Here is a 7,705-nt window from a genome sequence, read left to right on the forward strand (position 1 = left end):
GGACACACGACTGCGTTCGTGTATCGCCGGTATTGTGGCATAAGATAAACACGGTAATATTGACATATATTTATTAAAAGTGTATGTTATGAAGGCAAGCAAAACAGGAAAGTTCTTTATAAGAAAATAAATCTTTAGGGTTAAACGCCCTATCCTGCAAACAGCTTTTGCATATCGTTGGCCAAGTAACCGCGTCCTTTTTCAACACACCGTAATAAGGGCTTAGTTTTGACAATCGCTCAGGTCCTTCCTCAGCTGCAGCGTACTAATCTTTCGCCTTTTACTAAAGATTACCGTGGGGAAGGACACTCGAATGAGCCTGTAAGCTAATTTTTGAGAGGCCTTGCCCGTTTGGGCGAGGCCTAATGTACAGATCGAAAGAAAGACTTATTCGGTTTAAGCTTATCACACACGAAGGATGAGAATGTGAGAGCGTATTTGGGCCTTCTGGTGTCCTGCTTAAAAGTACAGTAATGGGGGAAATAATTTGATATCTGTACACCACTGTTCCGCATTCCAAAATCGCCATGCTTGCCGCGATAAAACGCGTAAGATAATGCGGGTGGCTCCGCCACCTTGATTGGTATTCCTGCAGCAAACGCCATGACGTCATAGATTATGACGGCGTCTACTAGGGCCTACGCAGCTCCTAATCGAACAATGAAGTACATTGACCTCTGAGGGGGCCATATACATAACATACCAAGTTTCAGGAAATTACAGGCAATGTCGCCAAAGTACAAGTACACATTGAAATGCGTGACGTCACAATCGGGGTTTTGGGCGCGAAATTTAAAAATGCAATTTTAACCTTGATTTTCTCCTCTACTAATAAACTTATGACGAAATTAACGAGATTAGAATTTTCAGAGAATAGTTTATCAATCCAAACCAATCATCGTTTCACTTTAGTGTACCTTTAACTTTATGATGAGTCGTGGGATAGAACTGGCGACTTTCGGGTCAGCAGCCGACAACCGTAACCACTGTGCACCGCGGCGGACACAGAGCGGAAACTGCTGGACCTTTATTTTAAGCGAGCCGAACACGAGGAAAAATGAATGTTTGATAGGTTGTTTGGAGAACGGCCGGCGTGACGATACGTACATTGCGTGGTTGTTTTTAGAAATGCGAAAGGGCAAACGTCGCCCCGTTCACAACATAGTGAACGCGCGCGAGCCACAGGACCTTGTAACTGTTTTCCCACGCGAAAACACATAGCGGCGCCAAAGGGAGCAGTGCAAACACAAACTCCACCTAACCTTGACATAATTCGCGCTCACAAACGTCGCTGAGGACCACCGCTTTGATCTCTCTCTCTCTCTTTGACATCCTATGGAGTGATGTGGAATTCTATATTGTGAACACGAATAAAAAAAAAAAAAACGCCAGGCCTGCGCGGAGTACGCAGTGCAGTCAGAGCGGCCTCTCTAGAGCCCATTCTAAACTCTCTTCGGGAAACTAATACAACTACACATGCAAGGTATCCACAACGCCACAAATCATAATTTTGTGAAGTAGGGAAGCACTCACTATGCCATTACAGTTGAGCACCTTTATAAGAGACACTGATGCAAGACAATTGGGGTAAGAAACACAAGTGTGCCTAGAAATGGAGGTTGTTCAGAAAATGAAAACACGGTACCCTGCTTATAAGACCCAGGGACAAGAACTGCTCCTGGTGCATGTCTCTTATAAAGGGCTTCAGCTGTATTCGTTTTTCTGTGGATAAGCGGGATACCCGCTACACATTTGTAATGCATTAGGTGCACTTTGTTGATGCTGCATTGGCTGATGATGATGAGGAATTATGGCTGCCACTTTGCAGTGGGTGGGAAGCTTTAAACCACACACTCGTTGCGAAATTAGCATTGTGTGATCCCCATGATTGTTATTTTACTCTTCTGCCACGCTATATTACACATGTTAACGCGACTCCTTGCCCGACATGAATCCTATATAGGGTCTTTTTGCGAAGGACTTTCAAGCACCAGCGCGGCTCTGTGCTCAATACTCGACTGCCACGCAGAGAGCCCGGTTCCCGGACATAATTATTTATTTCTTTTTTTTATTTCGCGCGACAGTGGTTAAGGACACCAGCGGCGGCGGCGGCGAACTGACCCACTGCAGTTGTGATGTGATAACAGCTTTCGCTGCTAAAAAAAAAAAAAAAATGTTCCACTCCGTGAAAGCCGTCGACACCGAAGCTCTCGCCCCTTCCTTCAGGCACTATATTTCCTAAGTTTCAGCAAGTTGTCACTAAGGATTTCTTTGTTCTTTCTTGCTCTTCAGGTTAAGCCATGTGGATCAAGCGCGAAGACATGGCGTTCAGCGCAGCTTCAATTGGGCTTGTTGGCATAGGCGTGCGCTGTGTTCCCCTTCAGGGGCGGGGGCAGCAAAGGTTCGTCGCAGCGCCCCCCCTCCCAGTTTTGTCGATGTATGGAGCTGACATTGCGCCCCCCCCCTCCGTGTCGCCGTGCCCCCCTCCTATTATGTCAATGTGGGGCTGACTGCGCACCCCCCCTAAGGTGAATAGGGGGGGGGGGGCGGCACAAGAAAACAACAGAAAATATCAGATGAACAGTAGCGGAGCAATTCTCGGCGGTTAGCGCGAAGCTTTCACTTTCGGTTCTTTCTTTAGGCTTCAACATTAGGCCTCGCCCAAACGGGCAAGGCCTCACCAAAAATTGGCCTACAGGCTCATTCGAGTGTCCTTCCCACGGTAATCTTTAGTAAAAGGCGAAAGATTAGTGCGCTGCAGCTGAGGAAGGACCTGACCGATTGCCCAAACTTGGCCCTCATTGCGATGTGTTGAAAAAGGACGCGGTTACTTGGCCAAGGATATGCACAAGCTGTTTGTAGGTTCGGGCGTTTAACTCTCGACACCTATTTTCTTACAAAACCGTACTGCTGCTCTGTTTGCCTGTGTAGCATACACCTTTTAACGAACATATGTGAACATTGCAATGTTGTTTTCAGCTTATGCCACAATACCGACGATAAACGAACGCAGCCGCGTATCCATCAAAGTTTGCTTGGAAGCGCGTGAGTAGCAGTCAACCCCCTTGGTAGCAGTACGGAGCGCGTGCGAATAATTGCCCAAACACACTCGCCCGATAAACTTTTTCCTCCTTCCTTCCTTCTTGACACACCTCTGTCTTAGCATCTATCTATCTATCTATCTATCTATCTATCTATCTATCTATCTATCTATCTATCTATCTATCTATCTATCTATCTATCTATCTATCTATCTATCTATGTAGCCGCCTACGTCTGGGCACTCTCCTAGTCGTCTCCATACCTTGTAATATACCGAAATTGGCATAGCAGGGGGTCAGTGTATGGCGAACACGATTCACTGGTCATAACATGAATACACACAAAACGCCTGTCGCGTACGTCTTGAAATCCTTTCCTCTGTTATGAAAGCTTCGATTACAATATAGAACAAGAAGTTTATTTACAGAATTTACAACTGTCTTGAGACGCGATTCTCGGTTCGTGGCTCAAAAGTCTCTGCCTCGTCTTCGAAGTTCCCCCGCACCGGCCACTCTCTCACCCTCGTGGTATTTCTTCTGTTTGTTTCCATTTTCACTTGTTGAACGCCACGTGCGCAGTCCCGATGCCTTTCCAGGAAAGCCCCACAACCCCTTCGCGCCGTTTGTGCCGTGCCCGAGAGGGCGGTGTGGTGTACCGTTACGTTGACAGGAGGGGAGGACTGCGTGCCTGCGTGGGGTATAGTGGGGGGCTGTGAGAGACGCTTTACGACCCTGTAGAAAACGGACTTGCGTCCCAACGCTGAGATGTTCGTCTTTGGGGACTCCGCGGGAGCTACTGTTGGTTGGGGGCCCCGCGTGAGGCTAGGGGAAATTCTTAACACCCTCAGTCATGTGTGGCACATACCCGCATACCACAGTTCATGTTGTGCGGGTATGAGCCACAGGTGATTCACAGTCCCAATGAACACTTCAACGGCGAACGTAACACATTGAAACGCAAGGCAAGTGAGGGCGCTGGAGACAGAACACCCCTGGAAGACGCTCGAGTGCCATCCACTCGTCCACGTGGTCCGCCAGAATGACGCAGTGTTCTCTTCATTTCATATGAATCTGGGCGATGGCCTCATGCTGACGAGGAGGACGTCAGTTTGATTGAGAGCCACTTGTGGCACGCGAAGAAGCCGCCACCAAGTGCCCTGACGGCATACTACAGCAATGCTACAGCATTGCGGACGTCGACCGCTATAACGCCCGCTGCCTCGCCGCTGCGGACAACGTGTTATGTCATCCCCGATGGGATAACATAATTGACTATAAGAACGAGCAGGTACACAGGGATGCCTTGACCAAGGTGACCAACATGAACGCAAGCAACATGGGTGGCCTGCCGGTCTCAATTTACCGGAGCATCGGCAAGCCGTGCATAATCACGACCAACATCGGCGTGAGCGACGGCCTCGTTAATGGAACATGCATCACCTTGTGGTACATCGAGCGTGACGAACACGGTAACCTCTTGCGACTGTGGCTTTCCAACGTCCACGGTAGGCATTGTCGTCCCATCCAGGACGAATCACATCACTACCGCACACCTTCAATAGAATTGAAATGAGTGCCCGTCGGACTGCGGACCACCACAACCGCGACATATGCCAAAAAATATCTCGTGTAAGAGTGCACAGTTTTCTATTGCGCAAGCAAGCACCATAACTAATATGCGTCACAAAGAGCCACATACGCCCAGTAGTCATCGGATACGATAAGCGTCATCCACTGCGGTTGATCTATACGGAGCACTTTCCAGGGCTACCAGCCTTGACGGCCTATACTTCACCAACGTAAAAGGCGACTTCAGGTGCCGACGTGTCCTAAAAAAGCCTCGAAAAAGACGGTCTGCTTAAAGAAATTGGCGTGTTAGCACTTCCTGAAACCTGGAGAGATGAGCCAACTGCAATCACGGGATTCGAATGTGACGTCCCCAGAAAGCGGCTTCATTGCAGGTGCGGCGGCGTGGGCACATATGAGAACACGCGATGCGCAACTTCAACGTAGGCCGCACCCACTTCGCCGGGCGCCAGACACCGAACACACACAGATGCTGCAGAATCGGCGAGGTCTGCGTTGCGCACATAAGTTACAATAAAAAATACATTGCGCTCGCCGCTACCTACGTGAGGACTGTAAAGAACCCCTTCCGCACATGCACACACAGAGGTTCGTGAAACGTGCGTGCGTTCTCCATCATAACGGACGAGTATAGGCACTACATACCGGCCTACCGCGTCGCCGCGTGTTGTCATCGTTACGCAACTGTAAACAACTTGTTATATAACACATGTGCGTCTCTTCAACATATGCGTGTGCGCATACCATTTGCGCCTATCTTTGGCGTCATTTCGTAATGTCTCGCTCAATGTAAAAAATTACGCCACAGTCGCCTTCCCGCCGCATGCTTCGCATTATATCGATTCCCACGGTACGTGGGATCTGCCGAATTTCTTGTTCTTTACGTTCACTGAGGTTTTTCGCTAAGTGACAACGCCGCCTTCGCTGGCACCGGATTTTCTGTGACACGGGTTCCTGAATGCAATCGTGTTCAGATTTACAATGTCTATTCTCGCCGTTGCCGATATAGACTGTGAATTACCTGTGGCGCATACCCGCATTCCATGGGCTGTGGTATGCGGGTACGTGCCACACCCGATCGAGGGAAAGCGTTTCATGGAGTAAGCGACTAGTACGCCACGTTATTCATGCGATGATCCGCTAATCATGTCCGTGCCACACCAATGTCCTCCCATGCTAATTTTGGCAAAAACGAAGAAGACGGTCCGACAATAAGAAATCTTGCGCTAGTGTCGTTCTCGCATAGGTCTTGGCTGCCCATTGACCCCTCGCTTAACCATCCCTTGTCGCTGGTTTTAGCATAAACTCGAAATATCCAGAAAAATAATGCAGAAATTTTCAGACACACATGTTCAGCCGAGGCAATATTTTAGTTTAAAGAACAACGAACCTTTATTTTCGATAATTCTAGCATTTATAGTCGCATACCAAAAAAAATTGGGCAGGTCCCACGCGTTGTGGGAATCTGTTTCATGCGAAGCAGTTAGCGAGTATTGCTATGCTGTATTTTATGACTTCAAGCCAAGCGTTACGAGGTGGATCAACGTGTTTTTGTAAGTGTAGTAGCTATGTGCCCAACCATGCACATCGGCATTTTTGGCGTTAAAAGGGTAACTTATGGTGCGACGTAACGTCAGCCCTCACGTTTGAGTACATACCTCAGTATTAGCGAAACTAAGTGCACTTTATGGTGGAATCATGTGAATATCATACGTAACTTTTGTTAATCTATTCCTCCGGGGTCGAGCAATGCTTAAATATGGCTCGCTAAATCGTAGGAATACAAATGTAACTTTTTATTAGACTGCTATGAAAGCGGAGCCAACACTGGAACCACCACAGACGTTAATCTGATATTACACCTGTATCGTAGGAGTACATATGTACTGTTTATTGCGTTCTTCTACAATTAGGTAGCCAGCACCACAACCACAATTGACGTAGCACCGACATTACGCCTGCATAGGCTGTTTTTCCAAACCAGTTTGAAGACCTGGCGCGGCTCTGTGGTAGAATACCAGATTGCCAGGCAGAATGCTTGGGTTCGATTCCCGCTGGGATCCTAATATTTTTCTTTCTTTGCATTCGTCGAGTCAACGCTGCCGATGTCGGTTTTCTTAACGCTCTCGCATTGAAATTACCAATGTCTGTTCTCGCCGTTCCTGGGTAGATATAAACTGTCAACACCCTGTGGCGCATACCCGTACACCGCGGCCCGTGGTAAACGGTATGGGCCACACGTGTCTGGGGGAAAGGGTTTGACAACGTACGCAACGGGATTTTCACGTTATTCATGTCATGACCCGACAGGCATATTCGTCAAATCCTCTTACCCTCCCAGGCCATCTTGGTCTACACCAAGTTAAGGAGGCGATCATGAGAGCACCCAGACGTAGGCGGCTAGATAGATAGATATATACGTAGATAGAAACGCTCAAAGTGCCAAAGGTTCGCAAAGAAATGCTTCGCATTTAAAATTCCATTTAGTTCCACGCCGTGAAAACCTTCGGACAGCGAATCAGTCGCACGTAAGTTTCGGCAATTTTTTCACTGTGGATTTCATAGACGATTTCTCGCAGCGCCGCAGGGGCGCGGCAATGTTCGATCACGTGATCGCAACTGGCCTTTGGCCAGCGAAGCAGCCGTGGCCGTACCACACAAGCAAATTGCAGCAGGGTGTAGCCAAGTCACATGCTAGCGCAGAGAAACACATAGCGGGATACAACCTAAAGGGACACTAAGAGATACAATGAATCGTTTTAGATCGATAAATTGTGCTCTGAGAACTCTAATGTAGTTAATTTCGCCATCATAAGTTTAATAATACATGAGAAAATCAAGTTCAAAGTTTCATTTCTAAATATCCCGCCGAAATCTCCCCGCGTGACGTCGCGGTTTTCAAAGTGTACTTATCGTATTTTGGCGCCATTGGCTCAACAAAATTACCCCAAACTTGGTATGTTAGTCTATGGCTCCCTCAGAGGACAATGTACTTATTTTTACCGATTAGGAACTATGTAGTCCCTAGTAGGCGCCGTCAAAGCATGTGACGTCACGGCGAACGGTGCGGAAACTTC

At 47.9% G+C, this 7,705-nt stretch overlaps 2 non-coding genes across 2 annotated transcripts; one reads left to right on the top strand and one right to left on the bottom strand.

Annotated features, from left to right (window-relative positions):
* Positions 1 to 235: 235 nt before the first annotated feature.
* Positions 236 to 361, top strand: LOC119378172 (U5 spliceosomal RNA). Its single transcript, XR_005180942.1, has one exon. It is a non-coding gene; the product is annotated as a U5 spliceosomal RNA (small nuclear RNA).
* A 2,294-nt stretch (positions 362 to 2,655) lies between these two features.
* On the bottom strand, positions 2,656 to 2,781 carry LOC119378173 (U5 spliceosomal RNA). The gene has a single exon (XR_005180943.1). It is a non-coding gene; the product is annotated as a U5 spliceosomal RNA (small nuclear RNA).
* Between the last annotated feature and the right edge of the window lie 4,924 nt (positions 2,782 to 7,705).

Source organism: Rhipicephalus sanguineus, unplaced genomic scaffold, assembly GCF_013339695.2.
Source record: "Rhipicephalus sanguineus isolate Rsan-2018 unplaced genomic scaffold, BIME_Rsan_1.4 Seq7157, whole genome shotgun sequence".
NCBI classification, from domain to species: domain Eukaryota; kingdom Metazoa; phylum Arthropoda; class Arachnida; order Ixodida; family Ixodidae; genus Rhipicephalus; species Rhipicephalus sanguineus.